Below are 23,667 nucleotides of genomic sequence, written 5' to 3' on the forward strand. Positions count from 1 at the left end.
GCTTGGCTGCACAGAAATGACATTATTTTAGAAACTCTTGGAAAATTAAGTGTGTGAAACTAGTCTGAGGTAAGAGGCTTGTCTCAAAAGTAATTTTGGTAGCAATACAGAGAGATCTTTTTTTGTATGTTTAATGGCCCAGTTTTTAATTTCATTTAAAAATTTAAAAAGCTTGTACTAGGCTGGGTGTGGTGGCACGCGCCTTTAATCCCAGCACTCCAGAGGCAGAGGCAGGCGGATCTCTGTGAGTTCAAGGACAGCTGGGGCTACAGGAGACCCTGTCTCAAAAAGAGCAAAAACAACAAAAAAGCTTGTACTAATTTAAAATTTTAGTGTACATGTCACTGTTCTTTCATACACAATTTCTAGAACTTTTTTTTTTGAGATAGGGCCTCACTGTGTAGTCCAAGTTGGCCTCAACTTCCCTAGTAAAGGAATTATAGGTGTATGCCCACCACACTTGGCTAAAAATTACTCTTCATCATATCATTTATCAAATGTTTAGCATATCCTAGACATTTGCTAAGTCCTTTGAATACATTGTCTTATATCTTGGACTTTGAGGAATCTTTATTCCCATTTTACAAGTGAGAAAATTGAAGCTTAGGGGGAAAACATTAAGCTGCTTGCACGAATCCTATTTCTAATAAGTGGCAGGGCTAGGATTTATACCCAGTTTTCTCTGATCTCAAAGACTGTTCCCTTAACCAGTATGTGGCGTGGCCTTTCCAAATAAATATAAACAATTTTAACTAGGCAGTTTCTATATGTAATCTCATTTAATGCATTAATAATCTGGCGGGGGTATTGATACACCTATATTTTAGAGGTGAGGAAAGAGACTCAGGAAGGTTAAGCAATTTCCCCCCAGTCACCTGTTTAATAAATGGTGGACTGCGTTTGAACTCTAGTTTGCCTGACGCCAAACTTATTGCACAATTCCACCTGCCATTTCTGTCCCCACCTCATTTGGCGGTGCTGTTTCCTCTCCTCAGGTACACACAGGTTGTTAGATAATGGACACCTGATGCTTATGAAATCTTTGTCCAAGGGTTGTGCATTTCCGTGCCTGATGGCTGACATAAATAACTGCTGAGAAGTAAATGAGTGAACTGGCTGGTGGGTGGTTCAGACGTTGGTGACTGCAAATCTTTTCAGTGTGAATTAGTCCATTAGTCCCCTAGGCAAAGTTAACTATTCGTAGACTAGAACTTTGTGTTTCTGAGTAGTAGGCCATTGAGGGGACTAAGGTAGAGCCCACGGTGAGGGGCCTTCTGGTTGGTCAGCTGCCCTGCCCCTCTTTGTCACATCCCTCTGTTACCTTTTAAAGTTGCACAGTAAATTGCTCGCTCTCCTGCTTGAGGAGCTGGAGGACCTGAGCATCATTTTCTTTCTAGCACTAGCCTGTTTCCTCAGTGTGCATGGAGAAGACATTCACAGATGCCAGAAGGGGGTGAAGGTTATCTGGTGAGTACGGAAAACTTTGGCTGCCTTAAGGATTAATATTCTACATCACAGCTTCTTTTTCTCGATTTTATTTTTATTTTATGTATATGAGTGTTCTGCCTGTTTGTATGTAAGTGTACCATGCGTGTACAATGCTTATGGCCATTTAGCTGCCATGTAGGTGCTGGGAACCAAACCAGGGTCCTCTGCAAGAGCAACCAGTGTTCCTAACTACTGAGCCATCTTGAGCTGTGATTTCCAGCCTCAAATCACAGCTTTTTAAACTGGGCTGCAAACCCATATGAGATTGCATAAGAGTGTGGGGATCAAAAGTTTGGCAACAGTAAGCAATTTCTGATCACTAAGTAACCAAAAACAATTTAAAAACCAAAGGTAATGAATCTGAGTGCTTCTAGGAGCCCCTCCCCTTGTTGCTATGTGCTGCTTCTCTGGGCTCTAAACACACAACGTGCTTGCATTGTACCACACAGCTGTCACTCCATGCATCGCCAACAAAAACTGCCCGAGGCATGTTGGCTCAGATTGGAGATCATTTGTGTTATGAATTGCAGTGTTTTTACTGTACTTACAAAGTTTTCTGCTCTTACCGAAACTGGTTTAATTGTGGCAAAGACTTTTCCTACTGTCGTCCCTCATCATGTAAGTATCAAATTAGAATATATTTGGGATTATGTTGTTAGAACATTTGATTTATTTTTAATTTTTTAAAAAATTTATTATTTTTATTTTATGTGTATGCATGTATTGCCTGCATGTATGTAAGTGCACCCGTGTCGTGCAACTCCCACAGAGGACAGAAGAGGCTGTCAGATCCCCTGGGACTGGAGTTACCGACAGTTGTTAGCTGCCATGTGGGTGCTGGGATTTGAACCCGGGTCTTCTGCAAGAACAAACAGTGTTCTAACCGCTGAGCCATCTCTCCAGCCCCAACATTTGATTCTTTTGAGATAGGATCTCACTATGTAGCCCTGGCTGGTGTGGAACCTGCTGTGTAGACCAGACCAGTATATAGACCAGGCTGGCCTCAAACTCACAGAGAGCCACCTGTCTCTGCCTCCCAAGTGCTGGGATTAAAGGAGTGCAGCACCACGGCCAGCACCAGCCCCTGCTTTTATCTTTAGTAGATGGTAAAAGTTGAATTGTATAAAGTATCCCAAAGAATTGTTTTAAATTTATGATTTATTATCAGTAAAAGCATAGATCTGTATGCCTGTTTTATATATCTATATATCCTCTAACAGGATGCCTCCCTGCCTTTGTGACCTGTCCACTCTACTCTGTACCCCCATTCCATACTTGCTGGCATTCACAGCACTTTATTAAGATTTCCTGTTCACATGTCCTTGCTGCTTATTAGTCCAGCAGTTTGTGGGCAGAGGCTCTGTCCTCCAGGAGAACAAGGACACCTGAAGTTTGGTGGAGAAATAGGGCCTTCAGTCTTGAGGGCACAGGCAAGAAGCAGAAGAGTCTGTGGAAAAGGTTAGTATCCAGGTGGGGTACTGTATCTTCTCAGGGACAGCGCTATGACTGTAGCAGAGCCTTGTTTGCCATTCCTGGAAAGAGAAGTTCGGAACGCTGTGAGTCAGCCTGCACGCTGTCCCCACAGTAGGTGACGGCGCCTGCTGGAGGGGAGTGCTGGCTCTGTCTGCTCTTGGTTTGCTTATCTCAGGAACTTGGAAGGTTCCTGGCATGATAGCCACCCCACTCTGGGGTCTGCTGCTGTCCTCAGGCACATGCCCACTAAACTGAATCCCCACCACACATTGCACCCACACAGGGAATGCTTGGCTTGAATCCTGCAAGTGCTTGCCAAGGGCAGAGGTACAACACAAGCTGCTCTCCTGTCTGAGACCCTAGAATCCCTACCCTTCTCTGGTTCCTGGCAGCTGGCTACAAATCTCTGTGAGGGAACAAGCCACCTGTTCGCCCTCTTCTCGCTTCTCATTGGTTGTAAATGTGGTGATTGGCCCACCCAGGTGAAGGCTACACTGGCAAGTGTGTGAGCTCTGATCCTGATGATCTTTGGGAAGTGGGACCCGTCATCAGAGTGCCAAGTCACACCTCTCTGTGTCTGGCTAGCCTCTTGGTGCTCTGAGTCACCTGCCACCTGGTCTAGGTGTCATCTCTGTTAGATGCTGAGTACCAATATGTGTAGCTGTGTTCTGGGATCTTTTTTTTGGTTTCTCTCTCTCTCTCTCTCTCTCTCTCTCTCTCTCTCTCTCTCTCTCTCTCTCTCTCTCGTGCATGTGAGTACATGTAGAGGCAGAAGTGGAAGTTGGGTGTCTTTCGACTCTGTTGCCTTGAGATAAGAGTCTCTGACTGAACAGGAATGTCACCTGTTTCCACTGTGCTCCCAGGATCTATTTGTGTCCGCCCCCAGTCCTGGGGTTACAGACACATGTAGCCATGCCTAGCTTTTTGTGTGACTGCTTGGAGTTAGAACTCAGGTCCTCATGCTTGCACCTGAAGCATCCTTTTCTACTGAGCCCTCTCTCTAGCCCCCAGTATCCATGTTTTTTGTTGTTGTTGTTTTGATTTTTGAGACAGAGTCTCCCTATAGCACCCCCCACCCCCATACCCCCGCTGGCTTAAATCTCACAGGGAGCCTGCCTCTGCCTTCAAAGTGCTGGGATTAAAGACATGTGCCACCTTACCCAGCTGCATCTATTTCTTATGTTATTTTTTATTTTTTGTGCGTGAGTGTATTGCCTGTGTGTATTGCACCCATGTCGTGTAATGCTGCGGAGGTAAAAAAAAGGGCCTTGGATCCCCTGAAACTGGAGTTACAGGCTGTTAGCTGCTACATGAATGCTGGGAGTTGAACCCAGGTCCTCTGCAAGAGCAGCCAGTGTTCTTAACTGCTGAGCCATCTCTCCAGTCCCTGCATCTATGTCTTAAAGGCTCTCCTGCTTACTTATGTGGGGCCTGCTTTCTCAGGGGCAGAAGCTTATTAAAACACAGGTTAGGGTCTGTCAAGATGGTTCAATGGGTAAGAGCACTTGCTGCCAAACCTGATCTCAGTTCAGTTCCTGGTACCCACATGTTTAAAGAAGAGAACCGAATTCTGCAAGTTGTCTTCTGACCTTCTCATGCACATTGTGGCATGCATGTGCTTACACACACACACACACACACACACACACACACAAATAAATAAGTAAATAAATGCAGTTAAAAATTTAAAAACTGGGGCTAGGGCTAGAGAGATGGATCAGCAGTTAAGAGCACTGACTTGGTGCACGCCTTTAATCCCAGCAGTTGGGAGGCAGAGGCAGGTGGATCTCTGTGAGTTCAGGGCCAGCCTGGTCAATATAGGGAGTTCCAGGATAGCTGGGACTACAGGGAGACCCTGTCTCAAAAAGACCGAAAAAAAAAAAAAAAAAGATTCAAATCCCAGCACCTACATGATGGCTAACAAACGTCTGTAACTCCAGTTCTAGGGGATCCAATGCCCTGTTCTGACCTCTGTGGACATTGCATGACATGGGCGCACTTACATACATGCAAGCAATACACTCATACACATAAAATAAAAATAATATTTTTAAAAATGTAAAAATGGTTAGGCCTTGCAGAAGGTCTTTTTCATGGGGGGACTGAGAATTTAGGTTTCTGGCAGCTTCCTAGGAGTTGTAGGTTCTGTGGACCCCAAGACTGCACTCTGCGTTAAAGCCAGGGGTTACTTTTGATCCTCAGAAACTTCCTTTGTTGGTATCTTGGGCAGTCATTGTGCAAAAAAAAACAAATAAAGAGGAACATCTGCACCCCAGTGTGTTGCAGAAGCAGTCCCTGGGTCCAGCTGTGAAGGGTGGGACTGGCTTATGCTGATCACACCTGTTTGTTAGAGATTCAGCATGACCTTGAGGTGCTTATTTGTGATCTTTCGTGGATGAGGCATGTGCTCATGTAGCTCCAGCTGGCCTGTAACTCGCCATATAGACCAGTTGCCTCAATCTCACAAAGATCCATCTGCCTTTGCTGCCTGAGTGCTGGGATTAAAGGCATGTGCCACCATGCTCAACTTTGGGGGATGTTAAAAAAGATTTTTTTATATGTTGGGCATAGTGGCTCACACCTTTAGTCCCAGCACTCAGGAGGCAGAGGCAGGCAAATCTCTGTGAGTTCCAGGCCAGCTGGGGCTATAGGGAGATCCTGTCTTCAAAAACCCCACCCCCCAAATTTTTACTATTTTAAATTATATGTGTAGATGTACGTGTGAGTACGGGTGCCCTTGGAAACCAGAAGTATCCAGTCCTCCTGAAGCTGGGTTTGAGGGTTTATTTTTAAAACACATGGAAACAGCACGTTGTATTAGTGTTTTAGTTTTCTTTGCTGCTGCTGCTGCTGCAGTTGCAGTAAACACCATGACCAAAAGCAACCTGGGGAGGAAGGGCTTATTTCACCATACAGGTTACAGCTCACCATTGAGGGAAGCCAAGGGAGAAACTCCAGCCAGGAACTGAAGCAGAGACCAGGGAGAACACTGCTTACTGGCTTGCTTCCCCTGGCTTGCTCAGCTACCTTTCTTATACAGTCCAAGCCCACGTGTTTCCTACATCAATTATCAACTAAGAAAATGCCTTACAGATGTGGCCACAGACCAGTCTGATGGAGGAAATTCCTCAGCTGAGGTTCCCTCTTCCCAGGTAATGATAGGCTATGTCAAGTTGACAGCTGAAGTTAACTATGACAGTTTGTTTCCAAGGGTTGCTGTAACAAAGCATCACATAATGCAGGACTAACAATGTCAGAAATTCATATTCTCAGGCTGGGGCTACTGTAGCTCAGTGGTAAGGCTCTGGGTTTCAAGGCCATGCTGTGTGCCTTAGGTTGTTAGCAATCTTTGCTGTCCCTTGCTTGTAGTTACAAAGCCCCAATCTTGATAAATGTAAAGGGGCACACCTCTATCTCTAGGCAGGAGGAGGACGGAGACTGTGACAGCCTGTCACAAAGCGTGACCCTGTCTCAAAGAAGAAGAAAAAAAAAAGACTAAGATTAAATTATTGAGAAAAACAGCTCCAATCTCTGTCTGTGTTGTGACATGGTCTGTGTGTCCTCAAAGTGTGTGTCTTCACATGGTGCTCTAGGTCAACTTGTCTGCATCTCAGCTCTCATAAAGATGTTGTACATATTGGGTTAAAGGTTTCCCCATCCAGGATGCCCTATCTTACTTGACTATTCCAGGTTAAAAACACAAGGAACCCCAAATGTACAACCTGGCTCTTGCTTATCATCCCCTTGGGGAACTAAATAAGCCAGCACCTCAGAGGCAGTTCAGGCTTGTCAAGCACTTGTGACAAATCTGATTGGTGGGCTGAGTGCTTCATACACATTACTTCATATAATCCCCACAGCAGCCTTCCAAGGTAGAATCTCTTGTTATAACATTTTGCAGATAAGGAAACTGAGGCACAGAATGTCAAGAAGCTTAGTCAAGGCCACCTGGAAGGGTAAGAGGGTGAGAACAAAGTAGGCAGCAAGGTCTGAAGGTAAAGCTTGGTAAGCTGCCGTCTGATCTGGTGCTCCTGAGATGGAGCTTGAACCTCATTTTACCCTTACCCTGCTCTGGTTCTGCAGCCTCCCAGCGGGCTTCAGGTGTGGTATGCAAACATTATCTGATTATCTTCTTGGCTTGAGGGTGCTGTTTTCAGACTTCCCAATTCTACAAGATTATGTCCACATTTAGGGTCAATCTCTGTATCTCTGTGGTGTTCTCTAGTAGATGGAAGAAACTTCCGGAACCATAACAACATGATCTAAATAACTTTTATTTGTTTGGTACTTATCTGAGTAAATATAGTTAGCACCAGATGGAACTGTGGAATTCTTAAGGAAAGAATGGATTTGTTTTGAGTTTTCTTAAATTAGGTGAGTAAGCTATTTTCCCCTGGGCAATGAGCTCCCACGCTCAGTTCTCCCAACGTGACATTCAGTGCTGTTATACTTGGTAAGTGGAGCCCAGCTATTCTGAGCCTTATGTGCCAGAAACCCCTGCTCAGAGCTCCTTTTTTAGGTTCATCTATAAAGGCTGCCTATAATGTTGGGTGTTTCATGCAGAAGGAAGTCTCTTTGGTTAGGTCACTCACATTCCATACTCTTCTAGGTATTTACAAAGTTAATGACATTTTTGTACTTATTGATTTATTATTTTAGTTAGAAGAAAAAGTTAGGCCTGTTTTTATTTTATTTTTTACATTTATTTTATGTGTGTGAAGGTTAGAGAACAACCTGGGGGAATCGGTCTCCTATTATGGGGGTCCCAGGAATTGAACTTAGGTTATCAGGGTTGGTGGCAGGCACCTTTGCCATCTTCTGACCCATGCTGCTTTTTTTTTTTTTTTTTTGTCTTTTTGAGACAGGGTCCCCCTATAGCCCCAGCTGACCTGGAACTTGATAAGTAGAACAGGCTGGCCTTGAACTCACAGACATCTGCCTGCCTCTGCCGCCTGAGTGCTGGGACTAAAGGCTTGCGCTACCACTCCCAGCTTTGTATATTTGTAGATTTTTTTCAGATTAAATGTTCTTTAGTAAAGAGCAATACATTTAACAGTGATATCACTGTGATTATGAACAAATCATGTTATCTCTTTGAGCTGTTGTTTTCCTGTGCAGGAAGGATGATGATACTCTGGAGTGTTAAAATGGCTCAGTGGTTAAGAGCACTGGCTGCTCTTGCAGAGGACCCAGTTCAATTCCCAGCACCTACATGGTGGCTAACAACTATCCATAACTCAGGTTCCAGGGGACCCAACGCCCTCCTTTGCCCTCCAAGGGCATTGCATGACATGAGTGCGCTTACACACATGCAGGCAATACACTCATACACATAAAATAAAAATAAATGTTTTTTAAAAAGATAATTTTTAAAGCCAAGAAATTTACTCAGCAACACAAGTAAAAACTAAAGAAAACTGAGATCAAATGTAATGGTTTAAATGTGAAACCTATGTCCCACATAGGCTCCTGAATTGAACACTTGGTTCCCAGTTGGTGGTGGTGGTTTGGGGAGGTTATGAAACCTTTGGGTGGTGAAGCCTTACTGGAGGAGTCGTCCCTGGCTTTGAGAGTTTCTAGCCTTGCTCCAGTGACAGTTCTCACTTCCTGTTGTGGTTGAGATGTGACCTCTCAGCTTCCTGCTCCTGCCAGTGCCTTCCCTGCCCTTATGGACAAATAGCCCTCTGGCACCTTAAGGCAAATCAACCTTCTCAAGTTGTCTTTGGTCATAGCATTTGATCAAAGCAATGGAAAAGTACCTGATATATCAGGCCTCAGCGAGGTTTAAGTGGAGGCAAAGGAAGCTGAGTGCTAAGACCAGGCCTCGCTGGCTGTTGTGTGTAACCTCACCCAACCTCCCTTGATGTCTGCAATAACCAGCGGGTGTTGTCTCATTATCCAGAGCCTGGTTACCAGCAAGTGTTCCCCAAGGACAATATCCCCTCTAGGTCCATTGTGAAACAAGTCAGGAACTGCGTGTGGGCAAACTAATGGGAAACAGAACAGCTTGTGACATAGGATCAGTGTGTATCATAGGCCATGGCCACCTGTGAGAAGGTGCCCACTAGTCTGTGATCACTCATAAAATGCCCCTAGACTAGCTTCCTGGCAAGATGGCTCTGTAGGGGCCAGAATCCCTGCCAACTTCATCAGGTAGTTTATTGTAAGATAAGTTCTTTATCAGAGACTTGCCTCTGGCAATTGGTTTCCATTGTGTGGTGATCAGAGCAAGTCTGTAAAGTAATAGCTGGTAGAGCAGGTGCCTTGAGCTCAAATCTTCAAGGCTTACGCAGGTGACAGTGGAGTGAGGCAAGCGGGGTGCAGCAGTCAGAAATGGCAGGGACAGTGGCAAATTAGAGGGCTAATTTAAAGGCATTACACTTGGCCAGGGCACAGTAGCACATACTGGTAATCTCAGCACTTTGAGGCTGAGTCAGGAGGACTGAGTTCAAGGTGAGCTGGGTTACATACATAGTAAGACTCTGTCTTAAAAATAAATATCCAGGAACAATATATTCTAAAATGAGATGGAGATTTTTTTAAAGGTTAAAAGCTCATTCAATTTTATGTCTTACAGGGCTTATACTGAGTTCAATATTGTATAACTATTCATTCAACTGTGCACCTAGAAACTTACAGCCACTTGTGAAAGAGATGTATCCTTGCTCCGGAGTGTGTTACTGAATATGTTAAAGCTGTAATGAAATGCTTCTTCTAATCATGTAGTTATTAAAATTAAAAAAAAAAAAGATTAAAAAAAAAATCCAAGCCAGGCGTGGTGGCGCACGCCTTTTATCCCAGCACTGGGGAGGCAGAGGCAGACAGATCTCTGTGAAATTGAGACCAGCCTGGTCTACATAGCAAATGCTGGGCCAGCTGGGGCTACAGGGGGGACCCTGGGTCAACAAATGAAAAAGGAAAAGGGGTCACATTTAATTTAAACATTAAAAAGCTAAAGAATTTATGCATGCCTAACAAGATGGGGTGGTGTTTGGCTTCTGGGTACCAGTTTGTCATCTCTGCTGTGGAGTGGGAAACTTAAGTCTGGAAGGGGCACAAGAGGTCTTTAGTCCCAATCCTGCTTTCAATAGAGAAGTGTGACTAAGAGATGGACTGTTGAGGCAGGGCTGGTTGAGAATCCTGATTTACGCAATTTCAAGGCTCTCACGCTTCACTGCTAGTTAGAAATATTTTTCTCCCTAGATAAAAAAAATCCAAGTTTGAATTTTAGTCTTTTTAAAAACATAGATAATATAATTTCATCATATTGACTATCGTCAGCCCCTGGTACTTTTCTATTTTAACAATAGCTGCCACTTCCCAACTAAACCCAAGGCTCTGTGTTTGGCAGAACTTTGATATGCGTACTATGTGCCTGCTAGCCTTTTAGAATTGCAATTGTTTTCATTTGGTTCTTTGGATTAAAATGCCAAAGGAATTTGTCAATATTATCGTAGCTGTAATTCTGTTGGCCTTTTGTGAATTTGGCATGTTTTGATGAAGGGAGAAGTTCTCTTTGACTCTCAGGTTAACTGCTGTTGAGAATTTCAATTATTTAATGGGCCTCTGGTACATTTGTTCCTATGGATGACCCAGAGTCTGTACCTTAATTTAGGGCGCAGCCCTAATGTGGTACAGTTGCTGCAGAAGGTTATGTTTTTTGTTTTTTGTTTTTTTTTTTGTTTTATTGGTCTTTTTAAGACAGGGTCTCCCTGTGGCTCCAGCTGACCTGGAACTCACTATGCAGACCAGGCTGGCCTTGAACTCAAGAGATTCACCTGCCTCTGCCTTCTGAGTGCTGGGATTAAAGGTGGCAGAAGATTATGTTTTAACAAGTGAAGTAGGGATGAGGACTCGAAGAGAGGCCTAGGAGAATGGGGGATGAATTGTGGGATAGCAGGAATATGAGGGGCGTGCTCAGGAAAAGGGGCGCTCACAGGCAGGAGGGGAGGGGGTTGAAGGTGGTAAGGCCTTAGATTTTGTTCTGTGGTTTGATAGTTAATCTCAACTGTCAGCTCGGATGGAGGACTGCCCAAGAGAGTAGTGAAGCATATCGTAGGTGTGTCTGGTGTTTCCAGGGATGACCAGATCCTGAGGGCTCTGCCTCATCAACAGTTTAATCCACTCATGGACTCACATTTAAACAGACTATTGGGAGACAGTAGAACCGGGGGTGGGGTGGGGGGAGTGTTAGAAGAAGCGAGTTGTGATGTTGATGGGCCTGTCTTGGCCCTGCCCCTCTCTCTTCTTTCCCCTCTGCATCCTGGCTGCTGGGAGGGGAGCAGAGTCTGCCACATGAATCTGCTTCCATGCTTACCACTTTGCTCCTACTGACCTTGAACTGAAACTGTGAGCTACAATAAATCCTTCTGCACCTGAGTGATTTATTGAAGGTGTTCTCGTCACAGGAATGAAAAGTCTGACTAACACACGGTGCCACAGAGGGCAGTTTGGAGGGTGGGGCCTGGAGTCCTGCCCTCTCTAAGCCTCTGTTGGCCAGCAGAGGGTTGGGCCTGTAAAGACACTCCACCTGAGCAAGGTAGTTTTGGCTTGAGGTAAGTGAATTCCTGAAAACCGTCGACATAGTGTGTGAAGGAAAAGAGGACCCTACAACTTAGCTCTTAATATGGTCTGGCTTCAGTGTGGAAACTGTTGTTATATTAGTTCAGGGAGGGCTGAGATGGGGTCCACTCAGGAGGATGGCCAGCATGGGGTGTAGGTAGGAGACGCCGGGTAGCCATTCCTTTTTTAAATGTAGTATTTTTAATGGATATAAATATTTTGCCTGCATGCATCTATGTATACCACATGTGTGCCTGGTGCCAACAGAGACCAGAAGAAGGAATCCGGGTCCCTGGAACTGGAATTACAGATGGTTGTGAGCTGCCATCTGGGTGCTGGAACTGAACCCAGGTTCTCTGCAGGAGTAGCAAGTTTTCTTAACCATTGAGCAATCTTTCCAGACCCTGGGTAGCCATTTTTTAATGTGTCCCCTCCAGGGGAAAATTTGTACAATATGACTGTGTTTGTTACACTGACTTGGTTTACCTGGTGGAGGGTTTACTTGTAGTACATCAGTGCTGGAATAAGATAAGGGTGGGGACTGAAGGTTTGTGGCTCTAGGAAGACTAGCTCCTATAGGTCCCTGGGTTCCTGCCTGGCTTCAGATATTGACTGTTGGATTCTTGTGATTCTCACCACTGGGTCACAGGCAGGAACTCTCAGGAGTTCACTCTGATCTAGATGTTTGTTGAAGCCTGTGGGACATGAAGATATGCCCTCACTCCCCTCATTCTCATGTTCCCACTGCCTTGCTGAGTTCCAGTTTTGGAACCTGTGTGTATAGACAGTTTTAGCCTACCCCACCCCCCATGCCTGGTAGCTTCCTTTTGTAAACACAGACATCAAGGATGCTCTTAACTGGACCATGAAAATTGTTCATTTTAGAGACCCAGGTCTTTTTTTGTTGTTAACTTTTTATTAATGTGTATGAATGTTGTGCTGTATGTGTTTCCCCCATCCCCATGTTGTGCAATGCCTGTGGAGGTCAGAAGAGGGCATTGGATCCCCTGCAACTGGAGTTATGGACAGTTGTTAGCTGCCATGTGGGTGTTGGGATTTGAACCCAGGCCTTCTGCAAGAGCAACCAGGGCACTTAGCTGCTGAGTTGTCTCTCCATCCCCAAGATCCAGGTCTTTGAAACAAAAGAAACCCATCTGTCACATTCACATCCTGTCTAGGAAGGACAGGGACTCCACACACTTACAAACCAAAGAAAATGAAGCACTGTTTCATCTGGAGCTGGATGCTCTGCCTTGGGTATGTGTGCCTTTGCCTTTGGACAGATGGTTGATTCTTTGTGACCAGTATTGTACAATTGATGTACCCAGAGTAGGTTTCTGTCCACCAGCTGCCCAGGGATGAGGTAGAGTGTGACAGAGACTGCAGGATCTTAGACAGGGGTCCAGGGAAGACTTCATGCTTACATAGATATGCAGAGATCACACCAATGGCTTTCCAGTATCTGGGAGAATCAGTATCTTGGGACTGGCCATGAAAAGGCGTTTGTGGATGAGGGATGGTATTGCAGGAACTCTTCCCCTGGAGAGACATAAGCAATTCTCTATCCCGTCCTTATAGGGCACAAATCAAAGAACAGTTCCACCAAAGTCCAACTTGGAGAACCAAGTACTTTATTGGGTTTACTCAGAGCATAGGCAATGTTAAGACCACTCACCGGAAAGTCTCATCCAGGACAGATGATGACTTCCCCACAGCTGCAGAGATAGAGTTCCCTCCCATAGTCTATAAACATAGGCACCTCCAAAGATCATGATGCCACATGTAGTTAGCGTAGGATTACATATGAATGGCTATGTGATGCAGGAGAGAGTGGTCGGAATTTCAGGTGCGGGTATAATAACTCTCCCTGCCCCCTCTTTATGTGAGGGAACATCAACAGTCAACAAGCCCAGTCTTGGGGTTCTTTTACAAGTAGGCACAGCTGTTCTGAAGATGGCAGCTGCTGTGCTCAGAGGATTGCATCTGCAGGGAATGGTGGTGCTTGGGCTTGTCGGGCTCCTGTACTGGAACCAGCTTCTGATCAGTCACCACACCCTGAGTGCACCTGCTGTGCCAGAACCTGCAGCGGTTGGTCCTAGAAACACTTGGAGTTCTGAGTGCATTGCACATCTCAGATGTGGTGGGCAGGAGGGATCCCTATGCAGTGGCCTCCTGTGCCTCTCCTGTGTGGTGATTCCTGAATGTGTAGGTGGAAGGTAGGAAGACAAAGGCCAAATCAAGGAGACAGTGAGTGGCCCAGGCTGTTGTCAGCTAGTCCTAGAGACACGTGTGGAGGAGGGTGGGTCAGATCCTTATCGTGGTTGTGCTGGATAGCTTTAGTGTCAACTTGGCACACCTGGGTTGAGGGAGCCTCAATTGGGGAATTGCCTCTATTGGACTGGCCTGTGGCCATGTCTGAGGGGCATCTTCTTGATGAGTGATGTGGGAGGGCCCAGCCCACTGTGGGTGGTGCCACCCCTGGGCAGGTGGGCCTGTGTTGCATAAGAGCAGGCTGAGCAGGGGCCAGGGGAGCAAGCCTGTAAGCAGCGTTCCTCCATGGCCTGTGCTCCAGCTCTTGCCTCCAGGTTCCTGCCCTGAGTTTCTACCTTGGGCTCCCTGATGAACTGTGACCTGGGAGATGTAAGCTGAATAAACCCTTTCCTCCCCAAATTGGTATTGGTCAGAGTGTTTTGTCACAGCAATGAAGAAACAAACTAAGACAGTGGGGCAGCCCTGGATGAAAGAAAAGTTTATGTTCACGTTCACTAGTCATCGATATTTATTAACCCCTTGGTACAGGTCCCATCCTGGGTATCTGTGGCATGACAGTGAGTTGAACAGCAAATCCCAGGGAAGGCAGCCAGTGGCTCTGCTCACTAGGTCCCTGTGGTTTATGGGAAGACTCCCAAGTCCCCAGGGGCTTACTCAAGACCCTATGCAGGAAGATCAGGCTTGTCAACATTCTAGCACAGAGTGGGAAGGAATTCATGGGACCCACCCCTGAGGAGCTACGGACAGGACAGTTCTGGGGAAGGGACAGTCTGTTTCCCTTGAGTAAGGCCCCTAGTAGGTCAACCACACTCCAGCAGACGGCCCCATATCCAGGAGTATATCACAGTACAAGTTGGAGTGCGTAGATTATTTTAAAAGGGGGGTGGGGGCAGGAAGTTGAGGGTTGGAGAGGTGAGGATGAATCTGAGAAGAGTTAGTGGGGGAGTTGGGGTGATAAAAATAAAGTGTGAAATTATCAAAGAAGAAAAATATTTTAAAAGAACCTATACAGGGTGTGAGGTACAGAGGAAGTGGAAGGCAGATTAAGGCAGTGTTGAGGCCTGAGTTGTCAAGTCATCTTGAAGTGTGTTTGGCAGTTGTGGAGCCATGAATTTCTCCCACACCATGATTAGTGTATTTAATATTCTGAAACCCAAAGAGATGTCATAAGGCATATGTGAGACATCATCATCTATCTGAATGAAGACCAAGCTGACAGGATCTTCGAAGTCTTCCTGGGCCAACTACCTGGTGGTTTGGGATTGCCCCAGCAGCTCAGCTGGGCAAACAAGCCTCTATGGTCAGCCAGAGCTACCTGTGTCCAGCACTGACTGATGTGGACTAAGCTCAGTGCAGGAGGCAATTAAGAAGCTTTGTCTCTGTCGGTGGCACAAAGATGAGAGCCAGGGGTTGTGCTGGGTGGGGAAGAGCAGCAGGAAAACTCCTTTCAAGGTCTGGGTTTGTAGTCAGTGAGATACCCAGCTCTGTTAGGACAACCTGTATGCTGTAAATGGCATTACCACCAGAGGCCTTGTCACACTGACTCTCCTGATGTTGCTGTTGAATAGCAGTTTCTGCCAAGATAAAACCTTTGTCTTGAAGGGATGTTCATTAAGACAACAGGATGTTCTAAGCGGAGATGAAGTGCTCCATCCTGTAGTTCCTAAAGTTCTAGAAGTAAACCACTCGTTAGTCTCTGGAAGTCCCTGAGATTGACCAGGTTCACTAGGCTCCTCCAAGCATATATACAGCCTTAAGGACTGCCGAGAGACATTTGTAGACAAGCTGAGCTGCCTAGAAGACTGGACCAGCTGAGCTTCCTGGAAAGAATATTCAGCTGCGGGTTGTGCAGGGTTCCAGCTTTCATGAGCTGTCACCACACAGGGATGGGCTTTTGGCGATGTAGCTGTCTTTGAGTCATTTCTGCTCCTGTAAGTAACCCTAATAAAACTCAGTGGTTCACCAAATTGGATTTTGGTGGTATGCTTGCTTTGGTCTGTCCTTGGTTCCCTATCTGGGATGAGTACATGTTCATATCACCCCAGGAATAATGTCACACAGCAGTTGCTCTGCTCTAGGATAGGAGGAGCAACTTGGTCAGTTCACCTCATCAATAGTGTATGGGACCAGGCATGGTGGATGCACACCTTTAATCCCAGGCAGGGGGATCTCTTATGAGTTTCAGGACAGCCTGATCTGCATCTCTACATAGCAAGTTCCACACCAGCCAGTGCTGCATAGTGAAACCCTATCTCAAAAAAAGGCGGGGGGTACTGGAGAGATGGTTCAGCAGTTATGGCTGCTCTTGCAGAGGACCCAGGTTTGATTCCCAGCACCGACACAGCAGCTAGCAACCACCCATAACTCCAGTTCCAGGAGATCTTCGGACTTCTATAGGCATTGCATGAAACAGGTGCACTTACAGGCATGTAGGCAATACACTCACATAAAAATATTTTTAAAGGAAGAAAAAAATAGTGCATGGGCTCTCCTGTAGCCAGAAGAGCCTCCATTTTGCACATGAAACATAAAAGGGACAACTACTTTAATTGCTATGGTAAGAAAGAGATTGATGTGCCTGGGTGGCTTCTGGTGATGGGCTTGGCTGGGCTTTGAAAGGGCTAGTTATTCTGTTCTGGGGTTTGAGCCCTTTGGGCTGTGAGTTCTGTGCACCATGGCAGAGCCTCTGGTGGGGATCCCTTATTGTCTCATGACAAACATGGCTGACACACTCTTACCAACCTGGAAAACCATCATATCAAAGCCACATATACTAGAGAAGGGGCTGGGCAGGACAGGGGCAGCTCTCTTGGTGTCAAGCATGTATAAATAAACGTTCTGTTTGACTGGCAGCCTGCCTACCCTCAGCTTACCACCCCAAACACCCTCTTTTTCTGAGAATGTAAAATGCATACTTGATGGATCCTCTTTCTAGTTCTGCTTATGGGTCTGGAGTGCAGTATCTGTGCCCACAGAGGGCCAAGGTGGCATTTCATGTCTGCATGTTAGTGTCTTCTCAATTCTAGGAAATCTAGCCATTGCTACTTTACAACCAGAGTGCTGATATCTGCCTTTAACTGACTCAGCAGTGTCCAACCTGCAGTCCATAGGTCGGTCACATGTGGCCAAGGAGAGATTATGAATGAGGCCTAACACAACCATTAATTTACTTAGGTCATTATAAGTTTTTTATTGTTTTTTTTTTTTGGTCTATTTGAAACAGGGTCTCCCTGTAGCCCCATCTGGCCTGGAACTCTACATAGACCAGGATGGCCTCGAACTCACAGAGATCCACCTGCCTCTGCCTCCCGAGTGCTGGGATTAAAGGCATGTGCCACCACACCCATGATAAGATTCTTTTAAAGATTCATTTATAGCTGGGTGGGGTGGCACATGCTTTTAATCCTAGAACTCAGGAGGCAGAGGCTGGTGGAGCTCTATGAGTTAGTTCAAGGCAAGCCTGTTCTACATAGTGAGTTCCAGGCCAGCTGGGGCTACAGGGAGACCCTGTCTCAAAAAGACCGCCCCCCAAAACTCATTTACTTGTTTTTGGCTTTTTATTTTATTTATTTTTAGTTTTTAGTTTTTGGTAACTTGCTATGTAGACCAGGCTGGCCTTGAACTCACAAAGACACCATGCCCGGCTACTTATTTTCATTTTATGTGTATGAGTGTATTGCCTGCATGTGTATAAGTATACCTGTGTCCTGAAATGCCCACAGAAGCCAGAAGAGGGCACTGGATCTCCTGGAACTGGAGTTATGAGTGGTTGTGAACTGCCATGTGGGTGTTGGGACTCGAACCCAGGTCATCTGCAAGAGCAGTCAGTGCTCTTAACTGCTGAGCCATCCTTTCAGCCTGGGATTTTTTATTTTATTTTTTTGAGACAGAGTCTCCATGTAACCTCAGCTGGCCTGGAGCTTGCTATGTAGACCAAGCTGGCCTTGATCGTATAGAGCTCTGCCTGCCTCTGCCTCCCCAGTGCTGGGATTAAAAGCATGTGCCACCATACCTGGCTATTTTTTTTTGGTAACTTAATTACATAATTACATGGTTCTTGAGTGTGATGACAGGTTGCAAAGTCCAAAACTTAGACATGGACAGACACAATAAATAAATGTGATAATTTAAAAAGTTGGACATCCCAGCTGGTCAGCTGTCTGGTCAGTCACAATAAAGACAATTGCTCAGCCTGGGGGGAGGGTAGACATGTTCTTAACTTTCCACATAGGCATGCAAGGGTTTTTCAAGTCCATCCTTTTCATTAGGAACAGCTCATATAGTGGTGCACAGACTGAGCTCATGGTCAAGGTGAGACCTGGCCTTTGCAACTTGTGAAGCCCAGAAAAAGTACTGGGCCGATTTTTGGAAAGACCCTATTGGGTGTGCCCTTCTTTGTGTGTTATAAAAAACCCTGGGGGCACACTGTCCTTGATTTCCTGGGGGTACACTGTCCTTGATTTTATTTTTTCATTTTTTGGTAAAACATGAATGACAGAAGCCCTAGTAACTTTCTATTGCTGTGGTAAAACACCAGCCAAAGCCAACTTGGGGAAGAAAGGATTGTCTTTTAGGCTAGGTTAGGTTCGGTTAGGTCCATCATGGAGGAGGGAAGCCACGGCTGGAATGGAGCCAGCCAGGGCTGGAATGGAGCCGCCCACAGCAGGCAGGTCTCTCCCATGTCAGGTAGTAGTCAAGAAAATGCTGGACACAAAGACTGAGAATGAAAGTTGGAAATCAGCAAGTGGCCAGTGCTAGCCAAAGGAAGGAAGGCATGTCAACTGAAAAAGACTTTTAACAGCTTCACTAGGGACAGAGATGTCACTAACCACCAAAGGCTCAATTCACAATGGCCACAGGCCAGCCGATGGAGGAAATTCTTCAACCGAAGTTCTTTCTTCCCAGGTGACTCTAGTTTGTGTCAGGTTGACAAAACTAACCAACAACTGATATTTAAAGGATGGGGCATGGGGTATAGCTTAGTTGTAGAGAGTTTGCCTATCATATATAAAACCATGGGCTTGCTCTCCAACACTACAAACAAAAGAAACCATTACTATTTGAAGCGTTGAACTTTCCTACTAAATCCAGGTATGGTCGCTCACACCTAAAATTCTCACAACGGAAAGGCTGAGCCAGGAAGATTGGCGTTTAAGACCTGTCCAGGCTACATAGTGACTTCTAGGTATAACAAGACCTGCCTCAGAAAACAACAGGGCTGGGAAGTAGCTTGGCAGTAGAGTGTTAGCCCAGCATACTCAAGGCTCAGGGTTTGATCCCCAGACCCAGAACCCCCTTTTGTGCACATACAAAAGCACAACTCAGAAGACAAAAAGCAATACCCTACTAAGGTGGTGGCTCTGTCCTCTCTATATCTCTTGGTATTCATGGTTTTTTTGAGGTTGTAGCACCAAGGGCATGCAGGTTTAAAATTCATCATCTGGTGAATTAAGTATTTGGTGGTTATTTAGTGACATCTAAAAGTCTCTTCCAGTTGACATTGTTTCCTTTGGTTAGCACTGGCCACTTGCTGATTTCCAACTTTCATTCCCAACCGTCATGTCCTTAGGCTTTTACATGTGTGTCTTTGGTAAAGTACATAAATACATCAGGAGTCTAAAAAATCCAGTATGTTGGGATGGAGAGATGGCTCAGAAGTTAACAGCACTGGCTGCTCTTGCAGAGGACCAGGGTTTGATTCCCTGGACCCACATGGCAGCTAACAACCATCTGTAACTCCAGTTTCTGGGGATCTGACACCCTCTTCTGACCTCTGAGGGCACTGCAGGACATGGGTGCATTTACATACATGTAGGCAACACCCTCATACACACGCCTGTAATCCCAGCACTCGGGAGGCAGAGGCAGGTGGATCTCTGTGAGTTCAAGGCCAGCCTAGTCTACATAGTGAGTTCCAGGCCAGCTGGGGCTACAGGGAGACCCTGTCTCAAAAAGACCAAAAAAAAAAAAAAAAAAAAAAAAAAAAAAAAAATCCAGTATGTCTTTCTGTGTCTGTGTTTTGACTGATTGGTTTAGTCTGTTTTATTGTAACTACTGATTTTGGACTGTTTTCTACCATATTAACCTGTTATATCAGTTTGTCCCACTTTTTCTGTATTTCTTTTGATTTTTTTTTTTTTTTTTTTTTTTGAGACAGTGTTTCCCTTATGTGGACCAGGTTGGCCTGGAACTTTTTACACTCCCAAGTGCTGGGATTACAGATGTGCACCACCATCCCTGGCTCATTTTCTGTACTTCTTTCCAGCCCGGTAGTGTTGGGATTAATATCTCTGTGCTCACCTGAGCTGGCAAGGCAGGACCAACTGTCCCTAGCCTTTGTTTTCCCCAGCACCTTGGCTTCCCAAGCTAATAAGACCCAGCCTTTGACTTCTGTGCTGCTGTGAATGGCCGTTTCTCCTTTGGGCCTTGGTTAGGGTTTTCTTTTCACTTTAGTCTGTGGGTGGGATAGTTGGCCTTTTTTGTCAACCTGACTGAATTAAGATATACCTAGGATTGGTGAAAACTCACCTGTGTATCTGCGGGGATGTTTCCAGGGAGGATCAGCGTGAGGGACAGCGACTGGGAGAGACATTCTCAGAATTAATGTTGGCAACACCTTCTAATCAGGAAAACACCATCTTCATGAACCTGCCTTTGCTTCTCCCTGATGGAGTGAGTCAGTTACTGCTACTGTGATCCTCCGCTGACATCTGACTCCAGCTTCAGGCTTTCAACGTGGCCTCAATAGCAGCTACCGGGTTCTCAGCCTCTCCAGGTACGGACAGTCATTATTGGACTCTCCAGCCCCTATCATGTAAGCCAATCTGATACATCCCCTTGTTTAGTATTTATTCAATTATTTGTTTATTATTTTTGAGACTGGGTCTCATCTAGCCCGTGTCGGCCTCAGTTTGGCACTCTTTATTTGTGTGGCTTTCAAAGCCATATCACAACACCTTTAAGGACTGGGGAAAAGATTCCAGTCAAAACAAAGTCCATGATGTAGCTGAATATGGCCTTGGGCTTCTGATCCTCCTGCCTCCACCTCTCAAAGGCTGGGATTTCAGATGTGCATCACTGTGCAAGGCTGGCACTTTGGTTTTCTACCCACTTCTGGCTATTTTGTTTCCTCTCCATCACGTCTCTCAGCTCTTCTTTCTTCCTTTTGTTTTGTTTCGTTGTTTTGTTTTGAGAGAGGGTCTCATGTAGTGCAGGCTGGCCTCAATCTCACCATCTCACTATGTAGCTGAGGATGACGTTGAACTCCGGCATCCCTGTGCCTGGTTGGCACTTCCCTTTCCTCTCTTTCACTCTGCATTTCCCGTTGCTCTCCACTGTTCTCTTGGCAATTTCAGTCTCAGTGTTTCTACCCTACTCCTCTTCCTTCCTGAAACTTCCTTCCGTGAAACTTTCCCACCTGCTGGTAAGCCAGCTGTTCTCAGTGGTATCCAGTCTGCCCTTCATTCTATTTATTGTGTTCTGAATTTCCAACCAACCATGCCTTCATGGTTGAACTTATCCTCCCCTCCTCCCCCTCCTCCCCCCTTCCTTCCCCCTCTCCCTCCTGCTCCTCTTCCACTTCCCCCCTCCCCCTTCCCCTCTCCCCCCTTCTCCCCCTTCTCCTTCCCCTTCCCCTTCTCCTTCTTCTTCTGTCTTTTTGGCTCAGGGTTGGGATTAAAGGTATATGCCACCACGCCCGGCCGTGGTTGAACTTTCTGCTTGGCTCTTTTTCATAGCAATACTAACTGCTTCAAAAGCACAACTCTCACCTCAAAGGGGATAAGAAATGGTTTATTCTGTGAGTGATCATGGCCTAGGAACACAGATGTAGGTTTCCCTAGATATCATGTTCCATAATAACAGAATAAAGAAAGTCATAATCAACATACTCTGAAACAAGATGGTGGGTGCATTCAGTAGGCGGGTCACGGCAAAGCAGGGAGAATTCTGCTGTAGGCCTCAGGTGTGAGCTGATGACATTCTTAGTCTTTTGGTTGGTGGGAGTTAGGGCTTTGTTGAGTTAATACAGTCCTAAAGGTTTTTTTTATCTGTTAATCACAAGATGTTAAGCCAGAAATAGAGGTGGGCAAGGAGCAGCTATTTAGGAGCTAAACATGGCCCAAGATAAATTATAAACAGGCTCTGGATCTGCACTATTCCAAACTCTCCACGGTTACTGAAGAGCTAATGAGTTGGTCAGCCTTGCAGGAAGTTCAGTTCAAGATGGAGGATTTGTCAGGGACCATTCATTCACATTTCCTATTATTGCTTCTGTATTGCTAATCCTCCCCCTAGCCCGCCCCATCTTGCCTGCCTGTTCTGTCTAGTGGTCTAGCTTCAAAACCTTGGTCCTGGTATTTCTGTTGCTGGTAGGATATGTAACAAATTGTCCATCTCCTTTGGTGCAGTCCACCCTGCATGGTCTGGCTACTTTCCTTCATGCTCCCTCTCCGTGGGCCACCGGCTACTGTTAGACTGCAGGCTGAGGTGCGGCGGACGAGGGGAGAGCCCCAGTTAGAGCAGCCCTGCAAGTCAGGGCCTGTCTTCCCCAGGGAGACTAGGTCAGGCTCCAAGGCAAGGAGGGAATGTTGGCAGTGTCCTCAGGAGACACACAGCCTAAGGAAGGTCCAGTGAGGCCATTGACAGCAAATCATCGAGCCAGAATTGGCACCAAGAGAACCCAGGACTCTTCGAAGCTCCCCTACCATTTCTGCTACACTAGGTCACTGGCTGGAGCAGCCTGCGGGAAACATGAACTCCACAGCCCAATAATTGGGACCCTGGGCTGTTTACACTCCTTGGAGCTTGCGGGAGGAAGGTGCAGGCTCATGCCCACTACACACTCCTAAATGTGACTGGCCTGGGCCTGTTCCCTCTGCACATCTCCACGGTGGGAGATGCAAGGTGAAGGGGAACAGTGAGGCTTGGCGGGTGTGTCTTGTTACTGCTTCCTCTCTGCTTCTTAATGCTCCTGTCTTTTGCTTTTAGGGTCAAGTCCTTGTCTGATAACTGTTGGGATTAAAACAGAAAATGATTCTACTGTCACCATATAAGTCTCTTGAGTGTGGAGAATCTGGTCTCAAGGTCTGGGCAAGAATGCAGGATAATTAAAGCTTAAAGCACACATCCTTCTGCAGACATTCTGGGACATGGCCTGGAGCTTGAAGGAGAGGCCACAAGCCGCTCGGCCTGACTCCTGCCTGCTTGGAGAACGCTGACACTACGCCCTTCCCTATCCCCCCTCCCACGTTCGGAGTAAGAGCTGCCTGATCTTGCCATCAAGCTTTTGTGTATCTAAAGTGACATTTAGATTCATTCCAGCACTTCCTCAACTGCCTGGGAGACATCCTTGGTCCAGTTGGGAATCTGGGTCAGCTGTTCAGGCGCATGCTATGTGCTGAATGAAGCTCACAGCCCAGGCAGCAGGCAGTGGTAACATCTCGGGGGTGGGGGTGGGGCAGGAATGAACAAGGGAAGGGATTTGGACATGAGCTTAGGCTTTTGATACCTGTTTTAAAATTTTGCACGTGTGATCTTGTGGCAATGGTGGTGTCAAGCGCAGAACCCATGCCAACTCAATCAGACAAGGGCCCAGAGTGGAACTAGGGAAATGGGTGGTGGGCTGGTCCTAGTCTGGGAACTACTGGAGACTTATTACTATTGGGTGAGGGAGAGTAGGTTTACCAACGATCTCTAGAAAGGCTGACTACACTCCAGTGGATGAATTTGCACCAAAGGACATCTGGGTACAAATGCTTGACTGGATAAGACTTAACACGTATGGCGGAATACGTGGGGGGTAGGATATGGATGGTGGAGGAGGTCTAAATTTGATTAAGAACTGTTATATGAGATGTACAAAAGTGCAATGAA

At 46.1% G+C, this 23,667-nt stretch overlaps 1 long non-coding RNA gene across 2 annotated transcripts; it reads left to right on the forward strand.

Moving 5' to 3' along the window:
• Positions 1-1,135: 1,135 nt before the first annotated feature.
• Positions 1,136-23,369, forward strand: LOC115068849. 2 transcript variants are annotated; one of them, XR_003848210.1, is made up of 3 exons: positions 1,136-1,467; positions 20,349-20,569; positions 22,783-23,369. It is a non-coding gene; the product is annotated as an uncharacterized LOC115068849 (long non-coding RNA). The 2 variants fall into 2 exon arrangements; XR_003848209.1 differs by lacking the exon at positions 1,136-1,467 and adding an exon at positions 1,723-2,106.
• Positions 23,370-23,667: the final 298 nt, after the last annotated feature.

Source organism: Nannospalax galili, unplaced genomic scaffold, assembly GCF_000622305.1.
Source record: "Nannospalax galili isolate Female #2095 unplaced genomic scaffold, S.galili_v1.0 scaffold188, whole genome shotgun sequence".
NCBI classification, from domain to species: Eukaryota; Metazoa; Chordata; class Mammalia; order Rodentia; family Spalacidae; genus Nannospalax; species Nannospalax galili.